The sequence below is a fragment of the Carcharhinus amblyrhynchos genome, unplaced genomic scaffold, assembly GCF_965287045.1.
Source record: "Carcharhinus amblyrhynchos unplaced genomic scaffold, sCarAmb.v2.hapA scaffold_42, whole genome shotgun sequence".
NCBI lineage: Eukaryota > Metazoa > Chordata > Chondrichthyes > Carcharhiniformes > Carcharhinidae > Carcharhinus > Carcharhinus amblyrhynchos.
In genome coordinates, this window is record NW_027649783.1 from 3,231,422 (window position 1) to 3,253,879 (window position 22,458).

At 46.3% G+C, this 22,458-nt stretch overlaps 8 non-coding genes across 8 annotated transcripts; 2 read left to right on the top strand and 6 right to left on the bottom strand.

Annotated features, from left to right (window-relative positions):
* The first annotated feature begins 476 nt into the window (after positions 1-476).
* On the top strand, positions 477-551 carry trnat-agu (transfer RNA threonine (anticodon AGU)). Its single transcript has one exon. It is a non-coding gene; the product is annotated as a tRNA-Thr (tRNA).
* A 3,114-nt stretch (positions 552-3,665) lies between these two features.
* trnas-aga (transfer RNA serine (anticodon AGA)) lies at positions 3,666-3,747 on the bottom strand. Its single transcript has one exon. It is a non-coding gene; the product is annotated as a tRNA-Ser (tRNA).
* A 1,683-nt stretch (positions 3,748-5,430) lies between these two features.
* trnas-gcu (transfer RNA serine (anticodon GCU)) lies at positions 5,431-5,512 on the bottom strand. The gene has a single exon. It is a non-coding gene; the product is annotated as a tRNA-Ser (tRNA).
* A 740-nt stretch (positions 5,513-6,252) lies between these two features.
* trnam-cau (transfer RNA methionine (anticodon CAU)) lies at positions 6,253-6,324 on the bottom strand. The gene has a single exon. It is a non-coding gene; the product is annotated as a tRNA-Met (tRNA).
* A 2,704-nt stretch (positions 6,325-9,028) lies between these two features.
* trnar-ucu (transfer RNA arginine (anticodon UCU)) lies at positions 9,029-9,117 on the bottom strand. The gene is given in 2 exon segments: positions 9,029-9,064; positions 9,081-9,117. It is a non-coding gene; the product is annotated as a tRNA-Arg (tRNA).
* A 1,011-nt stretch (positions 9,118-10,128) lies between these two features.
* Positions 10,129-10,210, bottom strand: trnas-gcu (transfer RNA serine (anticodon GCU)). The gene has a single exon. It is a non-coding gene; the product is annotated as a tRNA-Ser (tRNA).
* Positions 10,211-10,555: 345 nt separating this feature from the next.
* trnaw-cca (transfer RNA tryptophan (anticodon CCA)) lies at positions 10,556-10,627 on the top strand. The gene has a single exon. It is a non-coding gene; the product is annotated as a tRNA-Trp (tRNA).
* Positions 10,628-13,643: 3,016 nt separating this feature from the next.
* Positions 13,644-13,734, bottom strand: trnar-ucu (transfer RNA arginine (anticodon UCU)). Its single transcript is given in 2 exon segments — positions 13,644-13,679; positions 13,698-13,734. It is a non-coding gene; the product is annotated as a tRNA-Arg (tRNA).
* Between the last annotated feature and the right edge of the window lie 8,724 nt (positions 13,735-22,458).

Here is a 22,458-nt window from a genome sequence, read left to right on the forward strand (position 1 = left end):
CACACATCATCCTGACTTGGAAACATTTCACCGTTCCCATGGCTGGCTCACAATCCCGGAACTCCCTCCCTAACTGCAGCCTATGTGTACATACATCACATGGACTGCAGTGTCTCCAGAATGAATTCATCGCCAATTACTCAAAGAAAATTAATTTGGACAATAAATGCTTCCCGGGCCAGTGACACACATACCCCGTATGAATAAAGTATTTTCCTTTTTAAATCACTTCGTGCGACAGAAGGAACACAGCTGCCTTCAGAGCAGAAAACTGTGTGTGTGAATCACATCTCTATTTTTACACCAAATGTGTGTCTGAAAACAGTAAGTGGACCCAGCTCACGTTAAACCGTTCAATATTTAGTCGGATAGTTCACAGGTACCTTCCAATTCTGGCAGTATCTCCTTTTTCACAAATGCCACCAGATCTGGAACATATTTCCAGCATTCCGCTGAGGCCATACACAGCAGTGACAGGCTCTGTGGCTTAGTTGGTTAAAGCGCCTGCCTAGTAAGCAGGTAGATCCTGGGTTCAAACCCCAGCGGAGCCTTGGTTCTTTTCCAATGATGTCTGCGATTGTGCCAGTCACGTAATCCGTTTTTGCCTTTCCCTTCACAGTGGATGATCTCCAAAGATGGAAACATTTCGAGACTCCCCACAAATGTCTCGACTATTTGTTGAGAAAACCCAGGTATTTTCATCATCTTGCAGTTAAAAAAAAAATCATCTGTAATAAACCCAATGCTGTAAGTTCATCAAACACAGATTTCCATTATTTTCTCAGGGAATTCCGAACACAGTCAAATGGCTTAAATCGTTCCATGTGTCCAAGCAGTCTCTCAAAAAAAAACAAAACAAAGAACAAAATCAGCCCGGGAAACAGGCCTTTCGGCCCAACGAGCCCGCGCCGCCATCTCAACACCACCAGTCCCCCTCTCTACCCATGACCCCTATCTAATGATTTATGGCCATCCAGATCCCACTGCCATCTGTGCGAAATACCGCCCTCTAATATCTGTGTTGTACCGCTCCCCCCTCACCTTAAGTCCATGGCCCCTGGTCCTACGTGTCTCTATTATAGGAAATAGCTTACCTCTGTTTACTCTATCTATACCCTTCATAATCTTATATACCTCTATTAGATCCCCCCTCAGTCGGCGTCTTTCAAGGGAAAAGAACCCCAATTTCTTCAATCTTTCCTCATACCCCAGTCCTTCCATACCAGGCAACATCCTGGTAAACCTCCTCTGCGCTCTCTCCAGAGTCTCCACGTCCTTCCGGTAGTAAGGCGACCAGAACTGTACGCAGTTCTCCAAATGCGGCCGAACCAACTCTCGTGCTGCTATTGTGTGTTTTTCTCTGTCTATTGTAATCTCGGTGTGATGCAGTGATACCTCCTCACACTGATGTTCCGATTAAACGTTACAGGAGTGAAAATCTGCCTGACTACATTCATTGGGAGCAGGCAGGTCCTTTGCCGTAGCAGACTGGTGCAGCAGAAGCGTGCTGGGCCAATAACCCAGAGATCGATGGATCGAAAGCGTTCTCTACTACTCCTGTTCACAGTGATGATGAAACAACTAAACGGTAACTATGAAGCAGTTGTGACTTTTACCTGGACTACACAAACTGTTATTTGGCTTCCCTTTTCCCCCAAAAACTGTTCTCGGACCCTTGCTGTTTGTCATTTTCATAAATGACCTGGATGAGGAAGTGGAGGGATGGGTTAGTAAGTTCGCCGACGATACGAAGGCTGGTGGTGTTGTGTATAGTCTGGAGGGATGTCAGAAGTTGCAGCGTGACATAGATAGGATGCAAGACTGGGCGGAGAAGTGGCAGATGGACTTCAACGCGGATAAATATGTAGTGGTCCATTCTGGCAGGACCAACGGGATGCAGGAGTACAATATCAAGGGTAGGAGTCTTAGCTGAGTTGAAGAGCAGAAGGATCTTGTGGTCCGGGTCCATAGGACTCTTAAATCGGCCTGGCAGGTGGAGGATGTGGTCAAGTAGGCGTATGGTGTACTGGCCTTCATCAATCGAGGGATTGAGTTTAGGAGTTGGGAGATAATGCTGCAACTTGACAGAACCCACTTGGAGTACTGGGCGCAGTTCTGGTAGCCTCACTACAGGAAGGATGTGGAAGCTATTGAGAGGGTGCAGAGGAGATTTACAAGGATGTTGCCTGGATTGGGAGGCATGCCTTATGAAGATAGGTTGAGGGAGCTAGGTCTCTTCTCCCTGGAGAGACGAAGGCTGAGAGGCGACCTGATAGAGGTTTATAAAATGCTGCGAGGAATAGATAGGGTGGATTCTCGGGGGCTATTTCCCAGGGCTGAAATGGTCGCTACGAGCGGACACAGGTTTAAGGTGCTGGGAAGCAAGTACAGAGGACATGTTAGGGGAAATTTTTTCACTCAGAGGGTGGAGAGTGAGTGGAATCGGCTGCCGTCGGTGGTGGCAGAGGCGAACTCACTGAGGTCTTTTAAAAGACTTCTGAATGAGTATGCGGGATCGAATGGGATTGAAAGTTACAGATAGTTCTATGGCTTGGTAGATGTAGGTATGATTTGCGCAACTTCTGGGCCGAAGGGCCTGTTTGTGCTGCAGTGTTCTATGTTCTATGTATAAAACCTCGATCTGTACTAAATGGCTTTTTTCTGCAACCAGAGCCTTACATAAGAAGAGGGAACATCTTAACACAACATGCAACAATTTACAGACAAAAAAAATCCTCACGGAGAATCTCGTTTACACAACAGGGAACAAGTTTGCAACAGAAAGGGACATATTAACAGAACAGATCTGTGTCTCACTGCTCTAACTCACTCTATCCCTCCATCCCCTCTCATCAACTCTATATGAAGGCGGGATCTTGTTGTTTAGTGACTGAGTGCACACAATCTGTATCTACATCTGATCAAATAGAATTCAGCTTGTGAACAATATCATCGTTTCAACCAGCTCTGGGTTAACCCAGGCACAGCTCTGATTGGCTGCAGCCCCCTGAATCTGGGGAACAGACACTGTGAGCATCGCCGGCCTCAGAGGCTTTCACAGTTACTGAGCTGGGAAACTCCAACTAATCCCCGAGAATCCACAGCACAGAGCGAGAGGAGAGGAAAACCTGTCCTGGGAGCTGTCAATCTGAGACACAGTTTGACCTGTCAATGTGCAGATGTGAAGCTGCTCCTTCCATTCCCAATCTGCTATAACCAGGAGTTCCTAACGCCCAATAATGACCAGCTTGCAGCAATGTGTTTGAATGAACACGATGTCATATCATCCAAGCAGCATTTTGGAATGATCATTCAGTGTATTCTGATGAAATTTATTTCTCATGTTCTGTGTGTCATTCCATAAGAATCTTCCTCTGAAATGAGACCTTGTTTTGTCCTTGTGCTCCTGATGCTGTTGTTTTTCAATCTGCTCACATTATGATTTCCCTCATGGAACCAGAGAAAGGGAACAGCACTGAATCATTCGGCTTATCTTGTCCATGCCAGCCCGAGGGCACCCAGGTGTCCTCTTCAAGCTCACCTTCCCGCACTCGGCCCGGAGCCATGGAGCTGAAAACATGATGGTGATCCACATACTTGGCACCAAAATACCAGAAGGAGTTCCGGCTCTGGGGCAGCCGGAAGCAAACACTTTCAGTGATAATCGCTGCGAGCAGGACTCGAACCTGCGCGGGGAAACCCCATTGGATTTCTAATCCAACGCCTTAACCACTCGGCCATCGCAGCTCCACGAGCTGTTGGGCTAATATAATCACCTCAGTAGCGTTCATACTAACTTCATCAGGCACCGTTATTGTACAGAGCACAGTGTGTGAGCTGAAATTTGTTCCTCTACTTTTGTATCTGTGTCTCTAACGGGGAACTCACTTGCCAGGTCAGAGACTTGTTTTTGTATCTCAGTAATTTTTCATTACAAACAAATTAGTTCCGAATAAAATGAAAAAGACAAGTCTCCATTGCGTTTCATTATCGTAAACTGTTGCGCTCGCCCTGGTTTTGTCCACTCGGTTGAAAACACAGGAGGAAGTGGATAAAGTTGTAAATAAATTTATCAATGCGATGGCCGGGAATCGAGCCGCGGTCAACTGCTTGGAAGGCAGCTATACTCACCACTATACCACCATCGCTCACAACGCTTAAGCAGCCCTCATTTTAAGAACAAAGAACAAAAACAGCCCCGGAAACAGGCCCTTCGGCCCAACGAGCCCGCGCCGCCATTTTAATACTATCAGTTACCCCTCCACCCATGATCCTTATCTATTGTTTTTATGGCCATCCACATTGAGGGAAACTAACTTAGGGACAATTTATTACCTCCAATCAGCCTAACAGCACATCTTTGGGGTGTGGGAGGAAACCGGAGCACCCGGAGAAAACCCACGCAAGCACGGGGAGAATGTGCAAACTCCCACAGACACCGGCCCAAATCCATGTGTCTGCACAGCAATCAGCGATAGTCACTGAGCTGTCATCTTGCCCAGTATCTGGTCCAGTTTAGGCACACACTAACGACATGAAGCACTAGGCCAATCTCGAACAACCAAGAGCAGCCCCAGTACGACCCATCGCGTGTATGCCCCTCGTTGGACACAAGGTGGACCGACTTAAACCTGTGAATGAAAAGAGAAAAAACATTATTATCTTCCCAGATCCTTTTCCATTACCAGGGTCGTCCCAATGCTAATGAACCTTATTTAAAACAATTTCCTATATCCTCCCATCTCCAACCCACTCATGTGCCTGACTCAGTTACTCTGAAACAACTCCAGCGCGCCTGCCTCTGTTTTTTCTTCACTCCGTTTAAAGTCCGAGAGGCCGCGATCAGGTTCTAAATAAATTATCAATGCAATAGCCGGGAATCGAACCCGAGTCAACAGTTTAGAAGGCAGGTAAACTCACCACAATACCACCATCGCCCGCTCTGAATAAGTAATCGTTATTTGCATTGGTTTTAATTACGGAACTTCCGTCGGTCCTGCACCGACAACAATCCCACCCAGCCTGTATCCTCATAACCCCACATATTTACCGTGCTAATCCCCCTGACACTGAGGGACTATTTAGCATGACCAATCCCGCTAATACGGCGCTAATTTTCATGGCTGAGCTGCCGATTCTGGAAAGACAAAATCTGCCATTCGGGCCGCAAATGAAGCTGGAGTCTGCTTTGGATCTTCTGAAACCACATGTTTACCTGGTGGCAAACTCCTGTCCAAAACTGGGGTCCTGATTTGAATCGATCGTCAGCTCCAGTTTCTCATGGGATTAGAAATATGAGAATGTGGAATTGTTCTGGAACATTCACCCCTCAATCCTGTGTGTCCAAACTTCATCTTGGTTCCGTGAACATCAAAACACTGAGCGAATCATCAGTTCACCGGCCACAAGGAGACAGAACAAATACACCACCGACGAGGATGGGATTCGAACCCACGCGTGCAGAGCACAATGGATTAGCAGTCCATCGCCTTAACCACTCGGCCACCTCGTCATGCAGCCGCTGCTCCCCAAACCACCTCTTGTGTTTTAACATCCGTAACAAAGAACACATTTCTCCCGCAGGATAACGCTGCCTTTCTGCTTTCTCTTGATTCGTTGTTACTTTTCCATTTGATGTAAATCCAGAGAAAGTAAAGAGAGAGACAGTTCACCTCTCTGCTCCCGGGTTGGTTTTGAATTCACCGAACATGACCCTGATGTAAAACAGAGCAAGTGCTGTGAGTTTGTGGAGCAACAGGAGAGAGTCTGACCTCCCAGTAGAGGGCTGTGTGTCCCAATCACGGAGCTTTTCTGTGTCGCTCTTTGGATTTTGGTTGTTTGCGACTGTTCCTGAATCGACAAATTCCAAATCTGGGATAGAAATGACATTTTAGGGATGATCCGATTCTCATGCTTAGTTATTTTTAATAAACTTCTCTATTTGAACAATGTGTGAGGAATATGATTTGTCCATTGTCGGTAAAGTTCGAGCAAGGTTCACAGTCCCAGTTGTTTCTGGGAGCCATCAATGGGGAGAGCTGACTGGCTGTGATTTAACCAGATGATTCACACCTCAGGAGAGGAGCAAGACTGAGAAGGCGGAGCCTTCATGATCAATCTCAACTGAGCCGGGAATTGATCCCGCGCTGTTGGCTGAATAAACTGTCCAGCTAATGGAGACAAATGCTCTGAGCTACTCATTAATGAAAACTAAGACCGTCACTGTTTCTATTTGATGGAGTGAGAAAGTGATAGCAGAGGATGGTTTCGATCCATCGACCTCTGGGTTATGGGCCCAGCACGCTTCCGCTGCGCCACTCTGCTCCCAAAGTTCACACCTCCCTGCTTATTACTGCTGCCCGCGAGCCAGGAATCTATTCACTGTCTCTCTGGGAAGCTCACCCTGGCTGGATAATAACACTTAACATCATCCCGAATGTAACAGACAGAGAAAAAACACACAGAAAAGCAGTAAAAAACTATTAGGAGACACTCACAATGACAGACAGAAAATATTCGAGCAAACCAGCAAGACACTGAGATGGAGAAACTGATTAAGTATGAAAAAGGATTTTCTGTTCCACAAAGATAGGCCCTGTTTTGAAATGTATGTTGTGTTGTGTAACCGTGCTCCCTGCTGTGTAACTGTTCTCTCTGTTTGGAACTGTGACTCTCCCGTTGACAGATCTTCACTGTGGTTCTGACAAATTCTTCCCTGTTGTGTAAATGTGCTGCCGGTTTGTAAATATCATCCGTCTTGAGCAGAAGTTTTTACTTCTTTTGTGTGAAATGTTCTCTGTTGTTCTGTGAAGATGTTTTCTGTGGGAAAAAATCGACGGAAATTTCAAGGCCGCCATTTCTGAGGCTTGCTTTCAATTCCAGCATTGTTTGGGCCGAATGGCCTCCTCCTGTTTCTGTTTTCTATCCATGTGCCTTTGTGTTAAATCAGTAAATTTGAATTTCACCAGCTGCCGTGGTGGGATTTACTCCGTGTTCCCAAAGATTAGCGCGGGCCTCTGGATTACCAGCCCAGTGACATCACCTTTCATCCCTGTAAACAAAAACAGTTCATTCAGCTCAGCATTAAACCTCTTCCTGAGGAGATTAGAATTCCTGCCACAGAATTTCAATTAGCCGATTGATGCAAAGCATTTTGTCCTCGTTTGGAACATTAACAATTTATCCAGATCAAACATACATTGTGGAACAGTTCTGACCGAAAAAAAATGAGGTAAGTGAGAATTAAATGAATAAAGTTACCAGGAAAGTAATTCTGAGAAAGCTGTTTGGAAGAAATAGTGGATTTCAGTTAACGGGCGAGGGAATTGGACTTTTAATTCCAAATGTCTTTATTGATGTCAAATTTCGCCATCTGCCTTGGTGGTGGTGGTGGTGGTGGTGTGTGTGTGTGTGAGAGAGAGAGAGAGAGAGACTCTCACATGATCAATCTGTTTGACTGATCATGAATTAGTCCTTTATGTTCCCTCATAAACACTGTGATCCCTTGTCTTTGTGAATTCCTCAGATACACTTGTACCACTGAGACTCTGGTGTGGGGGTGGAGGGTGGGGTAAGGTTTGAAGGCGATGCCGCAGGGTGCTCAGTGTGAAAACAGACGGTTTTAAAGCCGGGAAGTGAAAAGTGAACTTGTCTGTGTGAAGATCACAGAAAAGCTCTGTCTGGTGCTGCGTCCGAGAGACAAGTTTTGGGTTGTCGGTAAATGAACTCCTGTAATGAAAGCACAAAATCAGAAAGAGGAAATGCTGGAAATATTCAGCAGCTCCGAAAGCAGCTGTGGAGAGATATCCCTATCGCCAGGATGTAACCCTTCAATTGCAGAGTTCACATTGCTCAGATCTCTCAATCTCAGCACCTTCGGGTAAGGAACAGGTAGAGCGGGAATTGGGTCTGTGTTGACTTGAGCAAACAGAGCAATGCACAAACCCAGTAAACAGGGGATCCCTGTTTCAAATCCCAGCGAGAACTTTGAGGCCTTTCAAGTGATCAGTGCAATTGTACAAGTCACAATATCCCATCCTTGCTAATCAGTATTGGCTTTCCCTTTACAGTGGATGATCTCCAGAGATAAAATATATTTCGAGACTCCCCACAAATATCTCTACTATTTACACGATCCGGGTATTTTCACCATTTGCAGAAAAAAAATCTAATGCAGTAAATTCATAAATACAGCTTTCCATTTTTTTCCCTTCAGGGAATTTCTAACACAGTCGAATGGCCTTAGAGTCACACAATCCCAACAGTGCTGAAGGAAACCATTCCGCCCATCGAGTTTGTACCGACTCTCCAACAGAGAATCGAACACTGGACCTATCCCCGCGGCGCCACACATCCACCCCGGTAATCTCCCTATACAAACACGTTGGGGAACCAAGGGGCAATCCAGCACGGCCAATCCACCCAACTTGCTCATCTTTGGACTGTGGGAGTAAACCAGATCACTTGGTTTCCTGCGTTAATTTGCCTGGATCAATATAGATTGAACAGAACTGCAGAAGGTTAGCACCATCCAGGACAAAGCATCCCACTTCATTCGCTTCCCACACATAAAAAATCACTTCCTCCACACAATGACAGCAGTGTGCACCATCTACACGATGCAGCAACTCAGCAAGGCTACTTTTCCAGCACCTTCCAAACCCATGACTACGACAGCCTGGAAGGACAAGCGCAGCAGACACATCAGAATAACACCCCTACATTGCAGGGCACTGATATTTATTTATTGATTTATAAATTGCTGTTGTTGTGTGTGTGTTCTTTAACCTTTTTTTTGTCTTCCAAAAGCAGTGAAATCTCGAATTGAAAATGATGTTACTATTTCTAACCCAAACACTCAATGTTGTATCAAACCGGGGTTTGTGATTTCTTCTCGAGTCAGTGGTTTCCCTGGGAGCCGGGTTAACAGAAACAGCATGGAGAGATGGCAGAGCAGGAAATGTCAGTGACGAAGATGAATCACATCAATGAGGCAGCAAACTGTTTACTCCGAATCTGATCCAAAATCTGACTCTGGTGGGATTCGAACCCACAACCTTTGAATGGTTAATTTAATTATTTAGAAGTCCAACGCGCTTTCCATTGCGCCACAGAGACACGTGCTGGGAGTTTACTTTCCTTGTCCATCTATGGATTTTTGACAATGTAGAAACTATTCGTAAGTTGAACAATCTCATAGTTTAAACATCAAGAACTGTTAAGAGTATGGTGTAACAGACATAACTAGGGCGTAGAGAAAGATCAACTTAATGCGAGATAATCCATTCAAGGTAAGTCTGTGAATTCAGATGTTCAGGATCCAGCCACAGAGGGAGGTGCCGAGGCCCAGGCCACAGAGTTTGGAGAGGAGTTTTGTGGGAATAGTAGTGTTGAAGGCTGAGCTGTAGTCAATAAATAGGAGTCTGACTTAGGTGTCCTTGTTATCTAGGTGTTCCAGGATTCAGTGCAGGGCCAGGGAAATGGTGTCTGCTGTGGACCTTTTGTGGCAGTTGGTACTGACATGTTAGACAGCAAGTCATTGTCTTGTGAGATGGTCAAAGGTTGTGGGTCCGAATCTCATCTGAGTCCGCTTTTGGGATAAGATGTGAAGAAATTAGGAACTGGTGTGTCAATCTTCTCAGAGAAATAAAACTGCCGCCTGGAACTTCAGAGAGGGCCCTCAGTGTAAAAGGACGGCATTCGGCCCATCAAGCCTGCACCGAGAACAATCCCATCCAGGCTGTATCCCCGTGACCCCACATGTTTACCATGCTAATCCCCCTGACACTAAGGGGCTATTTAGCATGGCCAATCCCGCTAATACAGCACTAATTTTCATGGCTGACCTGCCGATTCTGGAAAGATAAAATTTTGCCACTGGCGTCTGCTTTGGAGATTCCGACACCACATTTTTGCAGGGTGGTGAACTCCTGTCCAAAGCTGGTAACCTGACTTGATTCGAGTTTCTCCGAGGATGAGAATTCTGGGAATGTGGAATTGTTCTGGAACATTCACCACTCAAGCCTGTGTGTCCAAACTTCATCTCGGTTCTGCGAACCTTAAAACACTTAAGCAAGCCATCAGTTGCGGGGGGGGGGGGGGGGGGGGGGGGTAGAGTGAATGCATCACCGACGAGGATGGGATTCGAACCCACGCGTGCAGAGAACAATGGATTAGCAGTCCATCGCCTTAACCACTCGGCCACCTCGTCATGGAATAATTTGGCACCAAACTTTGACAAAGGGTCATCTGGACTCGAAACGTCAGCTCTTTTCTCCCCTTGCGGATGCTGCCAGACCCGCTGAGATTTTCCAGCGTTTTCTCTTTTGACTTCTCACCAAACCAGCTCTTGTGTTTTAACACCCGTAACAAACAACATGTTTCTCCCGCAGGATAATGTTGTGTTGCTGTTTACTCCTTAATCTCGGTTCGCTGTTACTCTTCCATTCCATGTCTAACCACAGAAAGTAAAGAGGGAGACAGTTCCATTCCCTGGGCCCTGTCTGGTTTTGAATTGGCCGAACATAACCCGGATGTAAAAAGCAGGAAGCAGTGGGAGCTTGTGGCGCAACGGTAGCGCGTCTGACTCCAGATCAGAAGGTTGCGTGTTCAAATCACGTCAGGCTCATGAAACTTTTCTGGGTCGGATTTTGTATCTGGGTAAAGTTAATTGTCCCCGAAATGACAAATTTCAAAACGATGGTAGAAATGATATTTTAGGGATGCTTCCGCTTCGCATGCTCAGATTATTTTTGCACAGTTTTATATCTGAAACAATGTGTCAGAATTGTGAGGTTTTCATTTCTTGCAAAGTTAAAGCAAGGCCCACACTCTCAGATGTTTCTGTGGGTCATTAAAGGAGAGAGAGCTGACTGGTGGTGATTTAACAGGATAATTCATACCTCAGGAGAGGAGCAAGGCTAAAAACAATCTCAGACGATACAGGAATTATTCCCGAGCTTCTGGCTGAATAAACTGCCCAGCCAACTGAGCTAAATACTTATTTGATAAAAGGGGAACTCTCCGAAAGTTCATGCTGCCAAATAAACGTGCTGGGCTTTAACCTGTTTTAGTGAGATTACTTACTGTGAACCTGGGATAAATGTGCTGTGTTCCCCGTTAATGAAAATCAAGATGAAGAAACAAATTTACTGTCGAGAAAACTCAGACTTGACTTTGGGCAGCAGCCGAATGTTACTATTTGATGTTAGTGAGCGCTCCCCAAGCAGCTGCGATGGCCGAGTGGTTAAGGCGTTGGACTTGAAATCCAATGGGGTTTCCCCGCGCAGGTTCATAAGAACATAAGAAATAGGAGCGGGAGTAGGCCATCTAGCCCTTCGAGCCTGCCCCGCCATTCAATAAGATCATGGCTGATCTGTTGTGGCTCAGTTCCACTTTCCCGCCCTCTCCCCATAACCCTTAATCCCCTCTCTTATCAAGAACCCATCAACCCGCTTCTTAAAAATATTTAGCGAGGCAGCCTCCACCACTTCAACGGGCAGAGAATTCCAGAGATTCACCACCCTTTGAGTGAAGAAGTTCCTCCTCAACTCCGTTCTAAACCGCCTCCCCTTTATCTTGAGGCTGTGCCCCCTAGTCCTACTGTCTTTTTTGAGCGGGAAGAGCCTCTCCACCTCTATCCTATCCATCCCATTCATCATCTTATACGTCTCAATGAGATCTCCTCTCATTCTTCTAAACTCTAACGAGTACAAGCCTAGTTTATTCAGCCTCTCCTCATAGCTCAATCCCCTCAACTCCGGTATCAGCCTCGTAAACCTCCTCTGCACTCCCTCCAGGGCCAAAATATCCTTGCGCAGGTGCGGCGCCCAAAACTGCACACAGTACTCCAGCTGCGGCCTCACCAATGCCCTATACAGCTGCAGCAAGACCTCCCTACTTTTATATTCAATCCCCCTCGCTATGAAGGCCAGCATCCCATTCGCCTTCCTGACCACCTGCTGCACCTGCAAGCTGGGTTTTTGCGACTCATGCACAAGGACCCCGAGGTCCCTCTGCACCGTCGCCTGCTGCAGTTTTTCGCCCCGTAAGTAATAGTCCTTCCTACCATTCTTCCTACCAAAGTGGACCACCTCACACTTGCCAACATTAAATTCCATTTGCCATTTCCTGGCCCATTCGCCCAGCCTATCTAGATCCTTCTGCAGACTCTCCACACCCTCCGCACAATTTGCCTTTCCCCCAATCTTGGTGTCATCAGCAAATTTCGACACCCTACACTCGGTTCCCTCCTCCAGATCATCTATATAAATGGTAAATAGCTGAGGCCCCAGCACCGACCCCTGGGGCACCCCACTAGTCACCAACCGCCAATCCGAATAGCACCCATTGACCCCCACTCTCTGCCTCCTATTTGACAACCAATCCTCTATCCACGCTAACACCCTACCCCCAACTCCATGTCCCCTGACCTTCTGCAATAACCTCCCTGCTCGTAGCGAATCTAATATGCAGTGTTTAGGAGTTGCAATTTGTTTAGTGGGGGAACCACTAAAATTGTAACTGTTGGTTTCCGGGTAGCGCAGTGGTTATGACTGTTGCTTCACAGCTCCAGGGACCTGGGCTCGATTCCCGGCTTGGGTCACTGTCAGTGTGGAGTTTGCACATTCTCCTCGTGTCTGCGTGAGTTTCCTCCCACAGTCCAAAGATGTGCGGGTTCGGTTGATTGGCTGTGCTAAAAATTGTCCTGAGATGAGTAGGTTAGAGGGATTAGTGGGTAAAATATGTAGGGATATGGGGGTAGGGCCTGGGTGGGATTGTGGTCGGTGCAGACTCGATGGACCGAATGGCCTCTTTCTGTACTATAGGATTTCTAAGAGAACATCGTAACCGATGATGGTTTTGATCCATCGACCTCTGGGTTATGGGTCCAGCTTCTGCTGCGCCACTCTGCCCCGAACGTTACCACTTCCTGTCTATCCCTGCTGCGCGGGAGAGAAGAAACTATTCATTGTATTTTTATTTCAAACCAAACCCACGAGTTGGGAAGCGCACCCTGGCTGGACAGTAACACTTAACATCAACCCGAATGTAACAGGCAGAGAAAAACACACAGAAAAGTAGTAAGAGATGATCAGGACACACACAGAGCGATAGAAGGGTAGCACCATCCAGGACAAAGCATCCCACTTCATTCGCGTCCCAAACATTAAAAATTCACTCCCTCCCCTCCCGACACACAATGACAGCAGTGTGCACCATCTACACGATGCAGCAACTCAGCAAGGCTCCTTTTCCAGCACCTTCCAAACCCATGACTACGACAGCCTGGAAGGACAAGCGCAGCAGACACATCAGAATAACACCCCTACATTGCAGGGCACTGATATTTATTTATTGATTTATAAATTGTTGTTGCATGTTCTTTGTCCTTTTTTATCTTCCAAAAGAAGTGAAATATCGAATTGAGAAAGATGTTACTGTTTCTAACCCAAACAGTGAATGTTGTATCAAACTTTAAGAAAGCCCCCGGTGTTTGTGATTTATTCTCGAGTCAGTGGTTTCCCTGGGAGCCGGGTTAACAGAAACAGCATGGAGAGATGGCAGAGCAGGAAATGTCGGTGCCGAAGCTGAATCACATCAACGAAGCAGCAAACTGTTTGCGACGAATCTGATCAAAAATCCGACTCTGGTGGGACTCGAACCCACAATCTTTGAATGGCTAATTTGCCATTATTTAGAAGTCCAACGCGCTTTCCATTGCACCACAGAGCCACATGCATGGGATTTTTACTTTACTTGTCCATATATGGATTTTTGACAATGTAGAAACTATTGGTAAATTCAACAATCTCATAGTTTAAACGTCAAGAACTGTTAAGAAGAACTACATTGATTGCAACTCGTGTTGGAACATCTTATTTCTGTTGAGAGAGCTGTAGAAATACACACCTTTATCCAGGAAATGTGTCCATCACAGACTGATCCTCCCTCTCTCTCTTCCTCATTCTCCTGTATCGCTTGGAGTCAAATCTCAAAGGCTTGATAAGCCGGGAGACACATTCTACTCCATCTCTCACAGGGCTGATCAGAACCTGTTCCCTGTAAAACATTTGCACAGAACACAACACAAAGCTGGAAGCTGCAAACCTGAAACACAAACAGAAAATGCTGGAAATGCTCAGCAGGTGAGGCAACATTTTTGAAGAATGGAGATTTGTGTAAAACCAGCTCCTGAAGCACAGCACAGCTGCACAGTTTAAAGTTTCCTTTCATTCACAATGGATGCTCCATTCTATGATTTTGAATAATTCAAATTGATAATCTGCATTGTTATTCTAGTCGCCAACGATTCAGTGAATTGAACCGATATTGAACCGATTCAGTGCCTATTGTACACATCTTTGGAAACTGAAGGAACATTTAACATGGCCAATCCATCTAACCTTCACATCTTTGAACCATGGAAACAAACCAGAGCAACTCGAGGAACCTCTGGGAGAGAATGTGCAAAATCTGCACAGTCAGCAAAGGCCAGGACCAAACCCGGGTCTATGGGGTGATGAGGCGGGAGAGTGGGATTAGATAACGTGCAGCTTCAATAATGCAGTGCAAACCTGATGGGCCGAATGGACTGTTACTGCATTGTAACGATTCTGTGGTTTGGGAATCGAAAGCATGATCCCATTGAATGGAGCAGCAGGCTTGAGGGGCCATGTAGTTCACTTCTGATCCGAGTTATTGTGCTGCTGGGTCCAGGAAGCTGCTAATTGATTTCTCGTCATTAAATCAGAGTTTACTCCAAATACCCTTAATGCATCAACCCTGTGCTCAGTGACAAACACTGACTCGTGGTTAAGCAATGCCTCAATTTTATATTCTTATCCGTGTTTCCAAATCCCTCCATGTCCTCAGCTCTTCCTGCCTTTCGTCATCTCCAGCCAAACAATTCCTTGAGATATCTGAACTCCACTGATTCTGCCTTCGTGAGCATCTCTGATTTGGTTCACTCCAGCAGCGATTACAGTTCTTTCAGCTCTCTGGGTCTGAGCTCTGGAATTCCCTCTCTGAACTCCCCTGATTCCAGCTTACTTTCCCCTCATTCATTTTTGTCGCCTGTCCGCTTAATTTAATTCCTAATTCCTATCCCACGGGTTTCAAATTTACATTCTGTGACTTTCGGCAGTCCTTTGTCCGCTTTAACTGCCATCAATGAATAATAATTGTACAACTATAATTATCTCTGCGGTTCCACTTTAAGGATTCTTTCAGTCTCCAGCGCTTTGATTTCTCATTGGTTTCAGCTCGGGATCGAATTGAATGACGCAATGACGCTGGGCTGGGAGTGACGCTGCGCGTGTGGCGCAGTCGCGGCGCATTCCGAATGGTCACTGAATTCCGAGTGGCTAAAGAATATGTCAATCACATAGAGGGCGTGTGTAGCAACGCGGTCTGCGATTGGTTACAATTGGAGCATCATTTTCAATGGTCTCGCCCTTCAGACTAAGAAGCTTTTGGATTGGATCAAGTAGCTGTCACTCAAGCTGAGCAGAGCGGCCATTGGATAACGGTGATGCGGCGATTCCCGATTGGTTTCCCAGCTGCCGGTCACAGGCCGTGGGCGGGGATTTCCCCTGGGCCAATCAGACACCGCGCGGAGCGGCAGCGAATGTCCCGCCAGTGGCTTCAGTCCCCGGGCCCGGATCCTGAGCCCGCGGCGGGGCTCCGGATGGGGGAAGGGTTTTGGGAGCGGGAATCCCGTCCCGCCCGGCTGGAAATGGGGCGGCCCGGTGGCACAGTGGTTCTCACCGCTGCCTCACAGCGCCAGGGAGCCGGGTTCGATTCCCGGTTTGGGTCACTGACTGTGGGGAGTTTGCACGGTCTCCCCGTGGGTTTCCTCCGGGATCCTCCCACAGCCCAAAGATGTGCGGGTTGGGTGGATTGGCCGGGCTAAATTGCCCCTTGTCGTTTCCAGGGGCACCAGCCAGGGTAAATGCATGGGATTATGGAGATAGGACTTGGGTGGGATTGTGGTTGGTGCAGACTCGATGGGCCGAATGATCGCCTTCTGCCCTGTGGATTCTATAAATCCGCAGCTTAGTCTTTCCAATGGCAGCTTCCTGTGTAAACATGTATTGCTGCAGTTCCCCAGTCTTCCTGCTGCAAACCTGGTGGAATCAGACCAAATCAGCCCAGAAACTGGGATCTTCCTGTGCTTTGGGTGGGGCTCAGTGTTACACTGGGTTTTACAGCACCTCACTTTGCAGAGGCCGTGGTTAGATGCTGTGATCTTCCTGTCTTTTGGGGGTGGGCCTTGGTTACTCTAAGTGGATCTCCCTTATTGTTTGGTTCTAATTACAGCCTCTCTCTCTCTTACAGTCAGTCTGGGTGTTCCTGACTGAGCAGAATGGCCTGATCTCACCACACACATTGAGATGGAGGAGCTGCTGCTCCAGATGAAGATGATTGAGAATTCCAGCCTTCTCTACACTCATTTACTGAGGCCCAGCCCTTTATTCATCATCAGTTTTCCCCGGATGTCAGGTACATTAACATCTTCATCTGCTGTGCACACTGACCTGACAGTGGGAAGGTATTGGAGCAGGATGGTGCAGTCAACCATGTCAAAGGCGTGGACATTCAGCTGGGTAAGACTGCACTCACCTGGTTCCATTCTTATCTTTCTGATCATATACAGAATATCACCTGCAATGGTTTCTCTTCCCACTCCTGATCTGTTCCCACCCAAATCGCCCTGGGATCTATCTTTCGCTCCCTCCTATTTTTCATCTACACCTTACCCCTCAGTGACATTATCTGAAAGCACAGTGTTAGTTTTCACATGTATGCTGATAACACCCAGCTCAACCCCACCTCTCACAACCAATCCCCTGTTATTAAATTATTAAACTCCTTCTCCAACTTCTAAGACTGGTTAAGCAGAGAATTCCCCCAATTAAATATTTAGAAGACCAATGTTCCCACCACAAATTCTGTTCCCAGTCACTGACTCCATCTCTCCCACTGGTTACTGTCCAAGGTTGAAACAAACCCTCATTCTTGGCACCTCATCAGACTCGGAAATGAGTTTCTGACCACATATCTGTTCCTTCACCAAGATCACCGATTTCCAGCTGTGTAACATCACACATTGTTTGTAATACCTCAACTCACCCGTACCTGAAACCCTCATCCACACTTTTGTTATCTCTAGACTTGACAATTCAAACACACTCCTGCCCAGCAGATTTCCTTCCCTAAAGGGCATCAGTAAACCAGATAGGGTTTTATCACAAGCAACAAATAGATTTTTCATTGCAGATTCATATTGAATTCACATTTCATCATCTGCCCTGTTGGGTTTTGAACCCAGGTTCCTAGAGCATTTCCAGAGTCTCTGGGTTACGAGCCCATGACACCACTGCCTCCCCTAATCAATGACATCACACATTTTGGCCTCAACTTCTTTCTGCATTCGCGATTTCCACAGATTCACCACTCTCTGGTGAAGAAATTTCTCCTCACCTCAGTCCTAAACATTCATCCCTTATCCTTACACAAAGGATATCAGTAACATTCTTCCTGAATCTCCCCTTTCCAGTCCTGTTAGAATTTTATAACTTCCTATGAGCCCCCTCTCAATCTTCTAAACTCCAGTGAACATAATCCTAACTGACTTCATCTTTCCTCATACGACACACTGGCCATCCCAGGAATTAACCTGGTGAACCTTCACTGCACTCCCCCTGCAGCAAGGACATCCTTCCTCAGATAAGGACACCAATACTACACACAATACTCCAGGTGTGGCCTCATCATTGCCCTATGCAACAGCAGTAAAACATCCCTATTGCTGGACAGAAATCCTCTCGCTCCCAAGGCCAACACACCATTTGCCATCTTTTTGTCTGCTGTATCTCTGCACTTACTTTCAGGGACTGAACAAAGAACAGTACAGCCCAGGAACAGACCCTCTTCCCACCCAGTCTGTGCCGACACAGATGCCTCTTGTAATGACTTCAATCAGGCCATTGAGGTTGGCGATTGGAGCAGGAACTCCCTGATTAAGGATCCAATTGATGGCCCAATCGGGGAGTCTTTGCCTTGTACTTAATCGGGAGTGCCCGTTCCTCTGACACCCCCGGAGATAAACTGTTAGCGCTCTGTGTACTGCTGTTAGAGGTGTAAATAAAGGGGTTTTGGTGAAGGAACTTCTCCCTCTGCAGACTTATTACACCTCTCCAATCTAATATTTTCTTGCCTCGATGTGGTCCATATCCCTGTGTTCCTGCTGATTCATGGATCTATCCAGATGCCTCTTAAACGTTGTTACAGAATCTGCTTCCACTATTTCCTCCGGCAGTACGTTCCAGGCATTCCCCACTCTCTGTCTGAAAAACTTACCCCTTACATCTCTTTTAAACTTTCCCTCTCTCACTCTCACCTTTGTCCCGAGTATTTGATCCTTTGACCCTCGGGAAAAGACTGTGACAATCCGCTCTATCCAAGCCTGTCATAATCTTGTAAACCTCTCTCAGGTCCCCCCTGCTCCTCCGATGCTCCAAAGAAAACAATCCAAGTTTGTTCAATCTTTCTTTCTAGTCCATATCCTCCAAACCAGGCAACATCCTGGAAAATCTCTTCTGCACCCTTTCCAATGCATCAACATCCTTCTGGAAGTGTGGCACCCAGAATTATACACAACACTCCAAATGCAGCCTAACCAAAGTCTTATACAGCTTCAACATGATTTTACTGACTGATGCACAAGAACATCTAGATCTTGCTGAGTATCCAGCTCTCTTAATTTACACCCATTCAAATAATAATCTGCCTTCCTATTTTTGCTACTGAAGTGGATAATGAAGTGATCACTGCATATTTATCCACATTACACTGCATCTGCCATGCAGATCCCACACACTCAGCCTGTCCAAATCAGACTGAAGGATCTCTGCATCCCCCCCACAGCTCACCCTCCCACCTAATATTGTATCATCTCCATATTTGGAGATTAAACATTTAGTTCCCGTGTCCAAACCATTAATATATAATATGAACAGTTGGGGTCCTAGCACAGATCCCTGTGGTACCCCACTAATCACTGCCTTCCAATTGGAAAAAGACCCATTTATGTCATCTCTTTCTTTCCTGTCTGCTAACCAGCTTTCTATCCATCTCAAGATGCTACACACAATCCCATGTACTTTAACTTTACACAGTAGAAGGGCAGCACACTGGTTATCACTGCTGTGTCACAGCACCAGGGACCTGGGTTCGATTCCCGGCTTGGGTCACTGTCTGCGTGGAGTCTGCACATTCCCCCGTGTCTGTGTGGGTTTTCTCTCCGATTTCTTCTCACAATCTGAAAAGATGTGCTGCTTCGGTGCACTGGCCGTACTAAATTCTCCCTCAGTCTACCTGGACACGCAGCAGAGTGTGGCGACTAGGGGATTTTCACAATAACTTCATTGCAGTGTTAATGTAAACCTACTTGTGACACTAATAATCAAACTTTAACCTTTAAAACATTATGTGAGATCTTGTTGAAAGCCTTCTGAAAGTCTCAAAAAACATATCCACAGGTTCTCCCTGGTCAACTCTAGTAGTTATATCCTCAAAGAATTCCAGTAGTTTTCTCAAGCATGATTTCCCTTTTGTAAATCCATGCTGACTTTATCTGATTAGAACACTGCTTTCCAAATACTTGATAATGGACTCCAGCAACTGCCCTACGACTGACATTCGGCTCACTGCTCATTGGTTCCCTCTTTCCTCTCTGCCTCTGTTTTTAGACACAGGGTTTAGATTAGTTACCTCTCTCTCCTGAAGGTGCTGACTCTGGCTGGGTTCAGTTCCACACTCACTGGTTCCTCTCTCTCTCTCCTGAAGGTGCTGACTCTGGCTGGGTTCAGTTCCACACTCACTGGTTCCTCTCTTTCTCTCTCCTGAAGGTGCTGACTCTGGCTGGGTTCAGTTCCACACTCACTGGTTCCTCTCTCTCTCTCCTGAAGGTGCTGACTCTGGCTGGGTTCAGTTCCACACTCACTGGTTCCTCTCTCTCTCTCCTGAAGGTGCTGACTCTGGCTGGGTTCAGTTCCACACTCACTGGTTCCTCTCTCTCTCTCCTGAAGGTGCTGACTCTGACTGGGTTCAGTTCAGACACTGGAAATCAGAAATGAAACTGAAAAGAAAGCTCAGCAGATTGTTTCTCTCTGCAAACAGATGCTGCACAGAGTTAGTGTTTCAGGCCTGTGACCTTTCATCAGAACCTGAAAACATAGAAACTCGGAAGAGGAGGAGGCCACTCAGCCCATCGTGCTTGTTCCATCATTCAGTGTGATCATGGCTGATCCTCGATCTCAATTCCATATTCTCAGTTTTTCCCAATACCCCTTATACCAATCTTACCCAATGTAACTATCTAAATGCTTTTTAAAAGATAATATTGTAACCGCCTCTACTGCTACCTCAGACAGCTCGTTCCAAACACTCACCTCCTCTGGACCCTTTTGTGTTTCTCTCCTCTCACCTTAAACCTACACCCTCCACTTTAAGACTCCCTGAAATTGGGAAAAGATATAAGAACATTAGAACATAAGAAATAGGAGCAGGAGTAGGCCATCTAGCCCTTCGAGCCTGCCCCGCCATTCAATAGGATCATGGCTGATCTGTCGTGTCTCAGATCCACATTCCCGCCCTCTCCCCATAACCTTTAATCCCCTCTCTTATCAAAAACCCATCAACCCGCGTCTTAAAAATATTTAGCGAGGCAGCCTCCACCACTTCAATGGGCAGAGAATTCCAGAGATTCACCACCCTTTGAGTGAAGAAGTTCCTCCTCAACTCCGTTCTAAACCGCACCCCCCCCCCCCTTTATCTTGAGGCTATGCCCCCTAGTCCTACTGTCCTTTCTGAGCGGGAAGAGCCTCTCCACCTCTATCCTATCCATCCCATTCATCATCTTATACGTCTCAATGAGATCTCACCTCATTCTTCTAAACTCGAACGAGTACAAGCCTAGTTTATTCAGCCTCTCCTCATAGCTCAACCCCCTCAACTCCGGACTATTGACTATCTATTGACTATCTATATATATCTGTATATATATTGACTATCTATCTCATCTATGGCCCTCGTTCTTTTATAGACCTCTATAAAATTACCCCTAAGCCTCCTACACTCCAGGGAAAAAATTCCCAGTCTATTCAGTTTCTCCTTATAACTTAAACCATCAAGTCCCAGTAGTATCCGAGTAAATATTTTCTGAACTCTTTCTAGTTTAATAATATCCTGTCTATAATAGGGTGACCAGAACTGCACACAGTATTCTTAGTGGGGCCTTAACATGACTTCAACATGATGTCCCAACTCCTATGTGAGGATAAATGGGCCAATACATTCCATTGCTATTCCTACAGTTGTTAATGAAGTGAAAAAGTTGGTGTTTAATGAAATCTGCTGGAATGTAACAACACTGCAAAATCCTCAATTCTTGTTGTTTCAGCTCAACCAGCCCCTAGAAGCTTGGAAGATGGAAGTTCCTGATTGGTCTGAGGTTGGAGATGAAGAGGAGCCAATTCCCAACAACTTGCTGACAGACATCAACAGTCATCAGCTTTAGAGCGAGGAAATCCTCGAACAGGGCATTCCGAGTAACCAAGACCCTGGAACATCCCCGCTGCTGGAGAACAGAGAAGGTGTGAGGCAAGGCAGGATGTTCAAATGGTGGAAGATGGGACTGAATCATTGGTGGAGTCTCCTACTCTGGTTCTGACTCCTTCTGACATTGATGGACGGTTTGAAGTGGAGGAAATTAGTCAGGATGGAAGTGGTGACGAGATTCACAGTCACTCCCTCAGCTTAGAGCCCATTTTTAAGGCGATCTGTGCAGCGACTCCACTCTGGGGTGGATGTCAGATCAGCTCACCAGACAGATGAGGCCATTCAGCCCCAACACTTCCTTAAACGCTCCGCTGTGCAGTTCAAAAACTGAAGGCTGGGATTCGAGCCACGTTACACAGGCGACTGGGAAAAGCACCATCGGATTAATCAGACCACTGGCCCACACTGGAAAGACTAAAAGCCCCGCAGAGGGACATCAACATGAATTTTCACTTTTAATGTTTCTTCTTTACTCTAAACAATATATTGTGTTTGTATAATTATCTTAAATGTTTCACATTGAAACAAATACTGGGAATATTTAGCATTGCTGGAGAAGTGTAACCGGGAACGATGTCCTGTTCATTCAGTTTGGGGAACACTTCCTGACAGAGGAAGATTGGGACATGACAGCTTCTCCCTATCAGCTCCTTCCAATTCCCTCCACAATCCTGAACACCTCGATCAAATCTCCTCTCAACCTTCTCTTCACCAAAGATCCAAATTCTCCAATCTACCGATTAAACTGAACTTCCCCATCCCTGGACCCGTGCCCAGAGATTTATTGCACCCTCTCTAATGCCTTCACACACCTTCTAAACACTGCTGTCCAGA